We start from the raw sequence: 14,196 nt of genomic DNA, 5'->3' as shown, positions 1-14,196 counted from the left end.
CAATGTATTATATACCATGTCCATTCATATTCCATTGGCCAAAGCACATTGCAGGGCCAGGTTCAGTGTCAACGGAGCAGGGAATAAATTGTCTTTCCATAATGAGCCCCTTGAACTCCAGGGCAATAAGCAGCAGTGAATAATTTCCTTACAGGAAAGGATGAAAAACTGTCTGCAATAAAACCATCTAGCACAAATAGTTGCTCCTATATTTTATCTATAAAGTCATCCTATAAATATCTAAGAAAAGTTGACTCAGGCTTTAAAGTATCGACAGCAATGCTATCTTACCACCAGTAATTCTTAGAAGTGACTTGAGGATGGCCATCACCATCAGAACTTTGTTTTATAATTTTACTTAACAGAATTACTTTTAGCCTTTCTTAAGAACACTATGAATTATTTTAAAGATTTATTTATTTATTTTAGATAGGGGAGGAAGGGCACAGGGAGAAGGAGAGAGTGAATCTCAAGCAGACTCCCTGCTGAGTGTGGAGCCCAACAGGGGGCTCGATCCCACTACCCTGAGATCATGACCTGAGCCAAAATCAAGAGTTGGACACTCAACCCACTGAGCCACCCAGGCAGCCCAAGAATACTATGAATTGTTGATGTACTTTATATTCTTATTTATACCAGGAACTTCTGTATTAGGAAAAAAGTTATACTCTTTGTACAGCATACAAAATAAATCCATTTGTTAATTCATTAAAGATATTTATTGATTTCATACAATATGCTACAATAACAACTGCAAACATACAAACACTGCAAATTGTCAAAAATAGAAAATGCTGTATCTTTGGGCTCTCTCACTCCTACCTTCTACACCCAGACTAACACTGGGTCCCACGCTCCTTCCAAAAGTTATTTTGAATCTGGCGTATGTGGTACAAATCTGATTATAAAAGACCCTGCAACCACAACCTAATCTTGTCCTTTAAATAGCACTTTCAAGGAAAAATTCAGACTCCTTAACAATATAGAGTACCCTGCAGGCTCTGGGCTTTCCTCTCTCACTTTGCTTATTTCCTAGGACTTATGTTCTCTCCCAACCTATGGCCATTCTGGCCTCCTTTCAGTTTTGGGTTCTGTGCAATTTGATGTCTTCTCATTTTCTACCTAGAAGGTGCCCCTCATCCATTCATCCTTCTTTGGAAAGGATTTTCCTGGCCTTTCAATAGAAATAAGATTCCTGTTTCATTTGCTTACACCACACTGTATTTTTCCTTTATAGCCATACCACAATCTGTAACTACATACATTTGTGGCATTATTATTTTTTAAAGATTTTATTTATTTATTTGAGAGAGAGAGAGAGTGCATAAGCAGGGGGAGGGGCAGAGGGAGAAGCAGGCTCCCCGCTGAGCAGGAATCCCAATATGGGGCTTGATGGATCCCAGGACCCTGAGATCATGACCTGAGCCGAAGTCAGACCCTTAACCAACTGAGCCACTCAAGCGTCCCTGTTATTATTTCTTTTCAATCCTTCTCTACCTTCTAGACTTGGGTAATGAAGTGTGAGCTTGTGTACTGGAGCCAGTGAAAAACTCTTTGTTGTTAGTTTGGGGCAAGATAAGTATAAGCATTGAGAGTAAACATTTCAAAGTGTTGCAGCAATTTCATTTCACCAGGCCATCCTGGTTTGTAATCAGCGGTATCGTTTCGGATCATGATATAAAACAGTTGGGGTGTTTTGAGTCACATATGATACAAGCTTCATGTTAGCCATAACAAGTAGGACCATATTGTAACATGTGACATTTTAAGGTTAATTTGCCCACTGTAACCCTAATGGATGTAAAATTTTGAGAAAATGTAAACTTTTATATGTATTTTTATAATTTGTTATTTTTAGAATAATTGACGCCTTTACTGACACCTGCTTTTCAAATTACAGTGTAACATTATTAGTTATCATAGGAAATACAATTAACAGTGTTTATTCCTAATTTACATAAGCAGAAACAAGTCACATTCGGCTTGATTAGAGCAGATATAACTGTGAATGTTGCAGCTGATGTTGGGCCAATGGTGGCGATTCTAAAGAGCTGAAAACCAAGAGCTCATACTCCTTTAACTCCCAAGTGTAATTCCTAGTATACTGAGATCAGTTTTTGAACCATAAATAATGGTAATTTGCTAAAACCACAGTGTATTATTTGTGGAGATACATTGGATAATTAAGGGATGAAACCATCAAAACTTCCCTGGTGTTTACATAAAACGTATAAATAAATACATTTAAAACCAAAAGAGTTCTTCGTAAAAAAGACTAATGAGTTAAAAAGCTGACAGAAACAGATGTTCAACATTGCACACATAAATATTGGTGCTATGTGGGCTTCTTGTAAAATAGCACTCTCGGTTGCTGAGACTAAATAAAACACACAATTGCTGACACACCAGTGAAATATGGTAGTAAAGATATTTGCCTGAAAAAAAATATTTGCTTGGAAGAATCTGCGGTATGAGGTCAATCAAATACCACTTTCCAATGATACTGTGTATTCAGGAAGTAGGTGGTGATATAGAAGACCAACTCACAGGATAATTAAAGCTAAGCAGAGTGTTTTTAGTTGCAACTAGACTAATGCACTGATACTGCTAACACAATTCTTTTATTTTTATTTATTTTTTAAGTTTTTTTTTTAAAGATTTTATTTATTTACTTTACAGAGAGAGACACAGCAAGAGAGGGAACACAAGCAGGGGGAGTGGGAGAGGGAGAAGCAGGCTTCCCGCCGATCAGGGAGCCCGATGCGGGGCTCGATTCCAGGACCCTGGGATCATGACCTGAGCGGAAGGCAGACGCTTAACGACTGAGCCACCCCGGCGCCCCACACAACAATTCTTTTAGGCATAGCTTTTTTAACATAATGTTGAGAAGTGGAATTTTTTTTCTTCATTGTTGATTTAAAACGACTAGATCTGAACTGTATAAAACCATATAAGGTTAGCCAATGTGATTTGGAGATTAAGCTTTGTGTGGGAATATGGGTAGCACAACATCTATGGCTGAAAACTTTGTGGAGTTACTCAGCTATGGAGCTCGCATCAAAAACACAATCAACGCACTACTTTGCTGATCCAAAAAAGTATTGCTCTGCCGAAAATGTCAGTTTAAATCAACAGAGTGCTTGATAGCATACTAACATCTGTCAATTAAGTAACTGCTAAAACACTGAATTTGAGATTATTTTGCTTATCCAACAATAACATGGAAGCTGACCGTAAACTCACATTATTGCATGAAGAGGCATGATGCTGTGGAGAAGAAAAATTTTGTTGAAAACATTTAAATTACTGAAAAAAAACTCAATATTTCAGTAAGATAAGAAGTAAGTTTGGTTCCAACTTTTTAAAGATGTTCAGTGATAGGATTCCTTGCTGATATGATACTTTGTATATATTTAATGATATTAGCCCTTCGAAGTATGGCAGGAATGAAGTGAGTTTTTTCAATGGTAGATAGAATTGGAAGGCAAAAATCAAACTTAGAAGCTTTGAAAAGACTAGTTTTTACTGATTTTATGAATTTATCTTAACAATTATCAGTGAAATAAATATTAATATTACTATTTCATACTTGCAAAGAGTTATCCCCACAAAATTTATTAGGAGGTTTGATGGTTTTTGTGTGTCAACTTGTCTGGGCTAAGGGATGCCCAGATAGCTGGTAAAACATTATTTATGGGTGTGTCTGTGAGGATGCTTCTGAAGGAGATCAAAATTTGAACCTGTGGACTGAGTAAAAAGGTAGCCCTCACCATAGTGGGTGGGCATCACTTGATCCATTGAGGGCCTGAACAGAACAAAAGGCAGGGAGAGGGTGAATGGACTCTCTTTGGTTGAGCTGAGACATCCATCTTCTCTTGCCTTGGATATCAGCATTCCTAGTTCTTGGGCTTAGGACTTGGACTGGGACTTACTACACCTTAGTTCCCTTAGGGCTGGCTAGAACACGACCACGTTTCCCAAGCCTCCACCTTGCTGGTGGCAGACTGTGGGACTTCTTGGCTTCCATAATCATGTCAGCCAATTCCTCATAAAAAACCTGCATATGTCTATACATATCCTATTTGTTCTGTTTCTCTGGAGAACTCTGGCTAATACACATTTTGGAACCACGAGTGATTTTAAAGATTCATTTACTTATTTCAGAGAGAGACAGAGAGAGATAGAGAGCATGAGTGAGGGCAGAGCCAGATTGAAAGGGGGAGGGGAAGCAGACTTCCCACTGAATGCAGAACCCAACAACTTGGGGCTCAGTCCCATAATTCTGAGATCACAATGTGAGCGGAAACCAAGAGTTGGACGTTTAAGTGACTGGGCCCCCCAGGCACCCCTTAGGGGAGCAGAATATTAAGGATGAGTTTTCTGAATTCCTTCTGGTGTTTCTGGAATTGCCTCTCTTATCTGATTAGATCTAAAGATGCTAATGGTTCTATTTCCAGTAGTAAAGACAGCACTTATTTCATACATGGTATGAACAATTTATATAGAGATAAAATATCTGCAGTGGATACTCCTAATCAACTTCTCATAAAAAGCAAGGAGCTAAGTTACTCTGTATATGACACTTTCAAACATTTTTTTGAAAACTAAGGAATATGACACTGGTTGGTTGCTCCTAATATTGCTGGACAAAGTGGTGAAAGAAAAACATGAGCTCAGAGATTTGAATTCCCAGCTGAGGTGCTGCATAAATGACCTAAGAGCTTCCATGTGTGCCCTGAAGGGGAGACCTTAATCTCCTGTAGCTGCAGAGCCTAAAATAATGAAAATGAAATACAACCTTGTCCTGTGATTGGCTGAATACAAGTTGAACTCCCTGGCCTTTCAGGGTGTCTACCGTTAAAGTGAGGGCGTTGAATGGGATAGAATGGGATTCTATAAATTGGGAAGGGGACTTGTGGGAAGACCCTGATGAAGCTGGGAATGCCGAGCCCCTAAATTCTGATGAGTCTTCTTTGCCAGTGGAATTGGTCTGCCTACCTTCTGGGTCAGGGCATCATCACCATCTGTCATAGTCTGAAGGTATTAATCCTGCCTTGCTTGAGGAAGCAGCAATGGCATCCCTGGGGCAGCTGTCATGAGAAGATAACAATGCTGATTCTCTTCAGGACCCACCCCACCACTCTTCTTCATTTCAAAATCTCTAACTAGACTCAAGTCCCAAGAGGCCTCTAAAGATGAAGTAAAATGTATGATCCATGAGGAGGTGTGTTGCACGTCAAAAGATCTGCTTTTCTAAACTTGTGTGGGAATGAATACCAAGAATGAGGGATAATAGGGAAAGAACACAAATTTGCATCAAGCTAAGTGTATCAATATGGGACCATAAGCAGAGATTCTACTTTGAATGCTGTAGCTTGAGGGATTAAAAAAGGTCTGATGGTTTGTTTATTAGGTTGGCTGAAACATGGACTGAAAAATGGCCCACCTTGAGTGAATTGGAAATGCCCAACCTGCCATGGTTTACCGTACAGGAAGGGATTAAAAGGCTTAGGGAGATGGAATGTTAGAGTGGATTTATCATTTAAGGCTTACTCACCCACACTGGGAGGGTCAGAAGATCTACTTTTTCCTGATCTTTTGAGAAATAAATTTGTGAGAGGAGCCCAGGCATCCTTGAAAAGCTCTGTATCCACTGTACCCTGTAGGCCAGAACTTACCGTGGGAAATGCTGCTACTCAATTGGAAAAAACTAAATGCATTGGGAATAATTAGGTCCAGGGGTGATGGGCAGGCCAAGTGACCGGACTCTACCACCAGAGGCCAGGTGGGTGTAGTTACCATAATATTACAGCAGAGTCAAAGCAGCAGTCTGACTCATGTAGATTTACGGCATTGGCTAGTTCATCATGGTGTTCCTAGAAGTGAAATAGATAGGAAGTCTACTAAATTCTTACCTGATTTGTGTAAACAGAAAAGTTGTAGGTCAAGTGAATTTGAATCATAAAAATAGGATCATAGCCCCTCAATCGATTCCCAGATTTGAGCCAGTTTACAAACCTTTTGAATGAATATGAGGTCAAGTCCCTTTGAGGAAGAAGGATCCCTACATAATACTGAAAATTTTACTATTCTTCCAGACTTTCCTCAAAAGATCTGTGACCTTTTACCAGGGTACCTGCACACTGAGGGGAAAAAAATAATCATTAATATTTTTGGACTACTAGCTCTAAACTGACACTGATTTCAGGAGACCAAGAACATTGCTATGACCCACTAGTGAGAGTAGGAGCTTATAGAGATCAGATGATCAATGAAGTTTTACTCAGGTTCTTCTCACAGTGGGTTCACCGGGTCCCCAAATCCATCCTGTGGTTCTTTCCCCAGTTCCAGCATGCCTAATTGGAATGGACATATGTTGACCTTAAAAATAAAACCGTCAGTTATTTTACCAGCAAAAATGTGTTTATTCAGGAATAGAAGAAAACCACAATTTGAGACAAGCAAGCTATGGAAAAACCATAGGCAAATGTGGAGAACAAAGGAGAGGAATATTCTTTTCTAGTGCAAAGTGGGGAGTTGGGAGGGGCTGTTGTAAACAAAAATCCACTGGAATAAACTGGGATTTTGAAGTGTAGTGGTTTTTCCTTGGCTGAGTTGTGACAGTTTTTCATTGGCTGGACTGTTGCTGGGTGAGAAGAAAACCTTTCCTCCTCCTGCTGGGGTAGTAAAGTACAGGCTTAATCCTATAGGCAAGGTATCATTTCTTGATTCTGTAATTGAGCACTGGTGGTAGGGCATGAGAGCTCCCCCTTCTGGCATCCTAGCTCCATTTTAACAAGGTTTCTTTTTATTAATATTTACATCTACTTAACAACTGGCACAATCTCCACATTTGTTCCCTGACATGTGTAGTGAGGGCTATTATGTAGGAAGGCCATGTGGCAGCCAATAGAACTGCCTCTAGCCTGACAAGGTCTTCAAACATGATGGAAGTATAAATTGATAAAACAAAAAACTGAAGATGAATTTTGAAAACACACCATCTTGGTTACAAGTTAAAAACAAATAAGGTGAGCTTGCTAAAATCACTTTAAAGACCCCAGTTCCATTCCTAGCAGTACATGAATGTGAGATTGGTTTCCGTACAATGAGTGTTATTAAAACAAAATCTAGAGCTAGTGCATAGTCACCATGTCATGCATTTTTGTCAGTAGAACCTAGATTAGACAGAAAGAAACTGTTTGCATTTATCACATCAAAAGTCTTTAAATACTTAGAGTATTTTCAAAGTGTGTATACAAGTGTTAATTATATGAAATCACATTTCGGTTTTGTTGGGATTATAGAAAGACAAGTATTGTAGTATCAATTCTCTATATTAGTAGCTTATAAATATTCTTTCAGCAAGTAATACTAGTTTTTAAATTATTTTTTATTTATAAATTATGTTCTGGTTATGTCCAGAAAAATGGAAAGATATTCCCGATTCTAAAAATAAATGGGTTTGCATTTTGTGTATCTTTTTTTTAATTTCAGTTTGTCTAGTAATTAATTTTTGTGTTTTTTGACAATAGATTAAAAACACTGGTTCTTCACTATAAATATTACTTTTAATTGTTTTTTTAATTGTGAAATATAGAAGCACAAGAAATTACAATGGTAGTGCAAAGAAGTGCCATGTACCTTTCACCATGTTTCTTCCAAAAATTATATCCTAAATAACTATAATAAAATGTCAAAACCAGGAAATTGACATTAATATAATATGTATACTTAGTTTTATCATTTTATAACTTAGGTTAGATTGACATAACAACCACCACAATCAAAATACCATCAAGATCTGCCTAGTGCTACCTCTTTATAATCACACCCATTGTCTTCTACCTCCGATAGCCCGTGGAAACAAAAATGTGTTCTGTTTCTATAATATTGTCATTTCAAGGATGTGATATTAATGAAATCATACAGTATGTGATATTTTGACCCTGCCCCCCTCCAAATAATGTCCTTGGGATCCATTTAATTAGGATTTAGAAATCCAACATATCTTTTGGAAGGGACACAATTCAGCCCATAATGATGATTATGGTAATATTTGTCTGCAATTTTCTCTTTTCTTTCTCTTCTCTCTCTCCTCTCCTCTCCTCTCCTCTTCTTCCTTTCAAGGTTTTTTTTTCAGTTTTTGATACCAGTAATAGGCTGGTCTCATAAAATGAGTTAAATGTTATCCCTCCTGCTCTGTTTTTTTGAAAAAGAGTGTATAACTTTGATTTTATTTCTTCATTGTTAGTTTTACTGGTTGATTCTATCTATCTCAGCTTTTTTCTTTATGGTAACGAATTCAATTCCCTTAATTTAGACTATTTATATTTTCTGTCTTTTTGTTAATTTTGATAAATTGTATTTTCAAGAAATATCTCTGTTCTATGTTGTCAACTTTGTTGGCATATAGTTCTTAATAGAGTTCTCTCATTATTCATAATTCTTTATCTGTAGGCTCTAACTCCTTTTATGTTACTGCTACTGTTAAATCTTAATATTTTTTTTTAGTCATGCTAACAGACATTCCTCCTAAGAACTTCATCATTGATTCTTTTACCATATTTGCTAGGAGTGCTAGATGGATGCTGGAAAACAGAGGCCAAAATAGATGGACTCTGCCTTCAGAGAACTATGGTCTAGTGGAGAATATGGCTATTGAACAACAGTTTAGAATCAACGTATGTTTGGTATAATAAGAGGTCCGTGTGCTTCAAGAAAGCCTTCATAAATCTGAAGGGTAAATAGGATTTGGTGAGCAAAGAAAGAAGCACTTTTCAGCCAAAGAGAAAACTAAAGGACAATTCTGGAAGCAAGAGATCATATGTAAGGTATTGTCCAAGAAGTTAAATAAAAATATAAAAAATATAATATTTCCAGATGTAGATTACAAAAGGGGAAGGGAGTAATAAGAAATGATACTGGATAAATATGCATGGCCAAATGATAGAGTGCCTGTTAAGTCCTAATGAGATCTGACATTTTCCTAAATAGAATGGGAAACCATTGAAAGATTTTAAGGAAAAGAGAATAATGATCAGATTTGCATTTTTGAAGTCATTCAGGCTTCCATGTATAGGATGTGCTGGCAAAGAGCAAGGTTGGAAGCAGAGAGGTGAGTTAAAGAGTCTGTCCCAATCATCCATACAAAAGATAATGGGTGGTTTGACCAGGAGGTCACAGTGGAGTTGTAGAAGAGTAGATGGATATATCTATCAGAATTGATTTGACCTCATGATTAATGGCAGTTAACAAGTAAGAAAGGCAATGCAGTAATGGCTGACACCTACATTTCTGGATTAGATCATTAAATAGATATGGATGACATATAATGAATGAGAAGGAGAAGGAGAAATGACATTCTAAGGAGAGTGTTATTTTGGGTAACAAGATACATTTGAGGGTGCTCTTGACTCCTAAGCAGAAAAACGTAGTATTGTCAGCCTATCTGAACTCTGTTAAGATTGAAGTAGGTAACCTGACACTCGAGCCAATATGCAACATCTAGCTTTACAGGTACAAGCAAAGTGAAGTGACTATTTAGGGTTTTGCCAGACTTGTTGGAGTGGAAGAATTCAAAGAGATTGCATACGGCTACAAAAGTAATTGAAAGATTGGATCATGAAAATCTGAGCTTGGTAAGATGTAAAATAAAAAGAAGGAACAGCTGGGTAAAGATGAAGTAGAAAGAGTCAATGGAATTTAAGTTCAAGGGAGGTTGAGAAAGAGTTCCAGTGGGGGTAGATTAATACAGAGACTTGAAACAAAATTATAGTTAAAAAGGGGTATATATGTTTGAAACTTCTGCCACAATCCTAGGCCACTGATAGGATTTTGAACTAAGAGAGGAAGAGGCAAAGGTAGAGGAAGAAGAGTGAGTCTTGGGGGATATCAATGTTCTTAGAATTTCCTCCGATGCCTTTGTGATTGGGCTCATGTGTCATCTTCCCTGAGATGGTGGATCCTTTCATGTCTGGTCGATAACTTATTCTTCTCTCTCAGCAAACACCCACTAAGCATACAGCACTGTACAGAACAAAGGTTATATAACTAAATCTTGCAACAATAAATGAGTGAAAGTAGTATGTTGGTGATCTGTCCCAAAATCAGATTATAAAATTACTCAATAACAAGCACGGGGCAAATATTTCCAAAATGATATCATACCCAGCAACTCATAGAGCCTCGTTGATTAGCTCATGGCCAGAAAAATTCCAAATCTTTTGACCCCTTGCTGTCTTCTTGACTTGCTTATTAAATCCCACAGATACAGTCATTAGGGATGAATTTTTCCACAATGGTGTGATTACAAGTCAGAAAGAGATTCCCTTACAGAAACAGCTTTATACAGAGAGCCTTAGAATTACTCACCAGGTAGAATTAGTGTAAACATGGGACAATTCTAAACAGTAATGTGAAATAAACCTTGTATTTGTAGGAAATAGAAGGACAGCCTCTTTTTGGGAACTAGCTTCAAAGGGAAAGCAATACCGTCTACTTAACAAAACATCTTTTTGAAAAACAGCTTTGAAAGTATCATGTAAACTGATTTTTTAATGGTTTTGGGCAACATATTTACATTTTAAACTTTTGAGTTTGCATTTTCCTCTTTTTATGCTGAATCTGTCAAACTGATTGGAATTTATAATTTATGGCTGTGCAGCAATCCAATATTCTTTATCCTCAAGTGATCCTATTCCCATGAAAATTTGCTACATTGATGAGTGTCATTTTACAAGTCAAAATTATATTTCAGAATCATGATATGATGTTCCTCAATGTATTCTATGTGTGATCTCCCTACACATTTTTTCTGAAAGATTTTCGATGGTAAAAAATTAAAAAATGCTGAAGAATTAATGAAATATCCGTAAGGTATCTCCCATAATACTTCTTTGAGCAATTTATTTTCAGCTTTAAATATTAATCTTCCTAAGTTAATTTCACTAAACTTTATTGATTTCAAACTATTTACCTGATATAGTGTTAAGATTTAATAAAAATATAATAGCAGTCTCTAAACTGAAGTGCTCCTGAAAAGCCTTAGAGTAAAAACAAACATCTAAACAGACAATTTAATTTGAAGCTTAGGGGATATTTTTTTGTGAATATTTATCAGTCAAAGGTCTGGTTTGGTTGAAGATATGCAAGCACATACATTGACCACACTGATCATCATCCAGCTCTGCTTTATTTGAGTAAACTAGAATGCTTTAAAAACCTCTGTTTTGGACAAAAGTAATATTCCATTTACTTGCCTTACACACAACAGCTTCTCTATAATTACAAATTTTCTAGGCCATAATTTATTTTTTAAACCTTCCAGGGTTACGTCAAAATGTGAATTCAAAGTTTTAATGGTGATTTAAAAGCACAGAATCCAAATATTTACCAGAAGTATAAAACTACACCTGCCCGTTTCATCTTGAAAGTATTCACATTATTTCTAGCTCCAAAGTGCTTATTCATGAGAAAATTGGCCTTGTTATTCACTGAGAAATTGATTTTAAAACAAAAGATTGATTGATTAATTGATTGATTGATTTATGAGAGAGACAGCAAGAGCGCAAGGCTGGGGAGGGGCAGTGTGAGAGAGAGATTGAGAATCTCAAGCAGACTCTGTGCTTAGCAAGAGCTCCATGTGGGGCTGAATCCCAGGATCCTGAGATCATAACCTGAACCAAAACTGAGTTGGACACGTAAACGGCTGAGCCACCCAGGCACCCCATTCACTGAGAAATTGATTTTATATGTTACTGTCATTTGTCCAAATCAATCTATTTATATGCAAGAAAAAGTGGATGTTTTATAGTGAAACATTTGCCTGTTCTAAGCAAACTGTTTTTCATATTTGCGTTTTTTAGATCTTGTTGAAGAAAATCCAGCATCTTGTTTTTCGTTGGTCATTTTGTGCCCTACAAAGCATTGACTTGCCTACACTTCTAGGCTGTGCAATTTGGTTTCTCTGGACAGTCAGTAGAACCAGATAGTCCTCAGGTCCAGTCTGGACATTGTGAGGGCAGCAGTCTGTCCATCTCAGCAACACAGAGCTTGAGGGTTCTTCCATTTTCTAGTGTTGGTAAAGCAGTGGCAGTAGTATGGACTAGGGAAGTCATGGATAATAATTATGCCTATTTGACAGGAAACAGCCAAGGGCCTGACACTGAGAAAGGGTGAGTGAATAAGCTGGTGGGACTGACAGGACCTTGCATGGTGCAAAAACCAGTCTACCACACTACCATTTTTTACTGTTTTTGTTATTTTTTTTAATCTCGATCTCTCTCTTCACATATAATTAGTGATTTTTTTTCTTCAACTGCTTGCACTGAGACTACAGATAAGAAATCTTTTCAAACATTACCTTCTGTCTCATAATACTGGTTATATTTATCAGGGTAGGCTAATTGCTGTAAAATATAATTGCCCACATCTCAGCAGAGAGTAGAATTTATCTTCACCCCATCAAGTTCAGTGCAGATATTCAACCCTCAGTAGGGTTCTTCCCGGGAGTGATTCGGGGTGGTCAAGGGTCCATCTATCTTTCATTGTTGCCAAATGTGTCAAAGTCTTCTGCAGTCTGGAGGGTCTCGGGTGATGCCCTGAGCCGAGAATTCAAACAAAGGAATAAGGTGCTTTAATGAAATGACTTACATTATTTTCACCCGCATTCTATCAACCAGAACTACTCATACTCTTTCCTCTCCTACCACTCTGGAATATAAAACAGATTTTGTGGGTAGTTACTAGTCTCTGCTAAATTATTAGGTCTCCAAGAGGGAAAGTAATGGGTACATAACCTCAAGAGAAGATACTGGCAAAAAGACATTTGATGTTCCTATGTTACTGCCACAATATTGTGCTGTCTACACATTGAGGTGTATTAAGCTTGGAGTTATATAATAATCTTGTGCAAGGCTTTAACTTCTTCATTTTGGGGAGGGTGGTATTTGTTAGTCACTGTAAACTGATATTCTGTGACTTTAAATTCAACACACAGAACTATGTTGTCAGGGAAACAGTAAAAGTAAGAAATGCATTAAGTTCCTCATCTCAGCCCATTCCCCAAAAGGCATATTAGTCTAGTTGGGTTTCCTTAATAGTAACCAAACTGGCAAACATCCAACATTGTAAGCTGAAAAAATATTTTATCTATAAAAGAAAAATAAAAAAATACTAAAAATTGAGAGTAATAAAATAATTTTTAATGGAAAACATGATGCTTTACTATTTATAGTTAGTACTTAGCACATGATAAACATTCAATAAATGTTGTGAATCAGTATTTGCTAAATAGTACATTTCTAGCTAGCTATAAATGAGTTTTGCTACTATGATCTGAATATTAATAGAACACTTTTCTATAGAATGGAAATAATTTGTGAGGCTCCTGCTTGCCCTGGGGATCTAAATGTTCAAAGGCAAATATGTGTTATTTGCTTAACTCTGATGTCAATTACTGTATTTTCAAATGGGCAATCACCAACTGCTATTTACATTCATATTCACATAATTTTATGGCAAACACTTGTAGCAGATAGCATTTTCTCAAATGGCACATCCTTTTCAATGAGCCTTAATATTCATTTTATTGTATGTGATCATGTGGTGGGTATGTGCCTTGTCCACTCTTCACATTGCAATATTATAGACCTCTGTGACTTCTTCAACCAATAGAATATGACTAAAACCAGGTCATGATATTCCCAAGGTTTGATTATAAAGATATTCTGCCTCTTCACCTTGTTCTCTTGGGATATTTGCTCTCAGTCACCATGCTGGGAAGAAATCCAAATGAGTCTTAACATTAATCAGACAAGAAGATGATACTCCCAGTAGCCCAGCAGGGACCTTAGCCAACAAGCAATGTCAGCCACTAGATGTGAGTAAAGACACTCAAGATGATTCCAGCCTCCAGTTAGAAAGTTCCCAGGTGGAGTCATAGATATTGTGGAGCTGGGACAAGCCACTCTGAACCCCAGAGTCTATCATACTAGTAAAATTGTGTGTGTGTGTGTGTGTGTGTGTGTGTGTGTGTGTGTGTTTAACACAGCTAAGGTTGAAATGATTCGTTATGTAACAATAGTAACTGGAATATCCTTCATACAAACATAATTTTACATCACAACTCCCCATTAGGCTTTTTGTTAGTTTTCCCCCAACTTTAACTGTATGTAATAGTGTTGCCTGAATACT

This window comes from Eumetopias jubatus, unplaced genomic scaffold (genome assembly GCF_037043125.1).
Source record: "Eumetopias jubatus isolate StellerSeaLion01/CBP00866 unplaced genomic scaffold, mEumJub1_p1.0 scaffold_1, whole genome shotgun sequence".
Classification (NCBI taxonomy): Eukaryota; Metazoa; Chordata; class Mammalia; order Carnivora; family Otariidae; genus Eumetopias; species Eumetopias jubatus.
Note: the sequence above shows the minus strand (reverse complement) of the source record.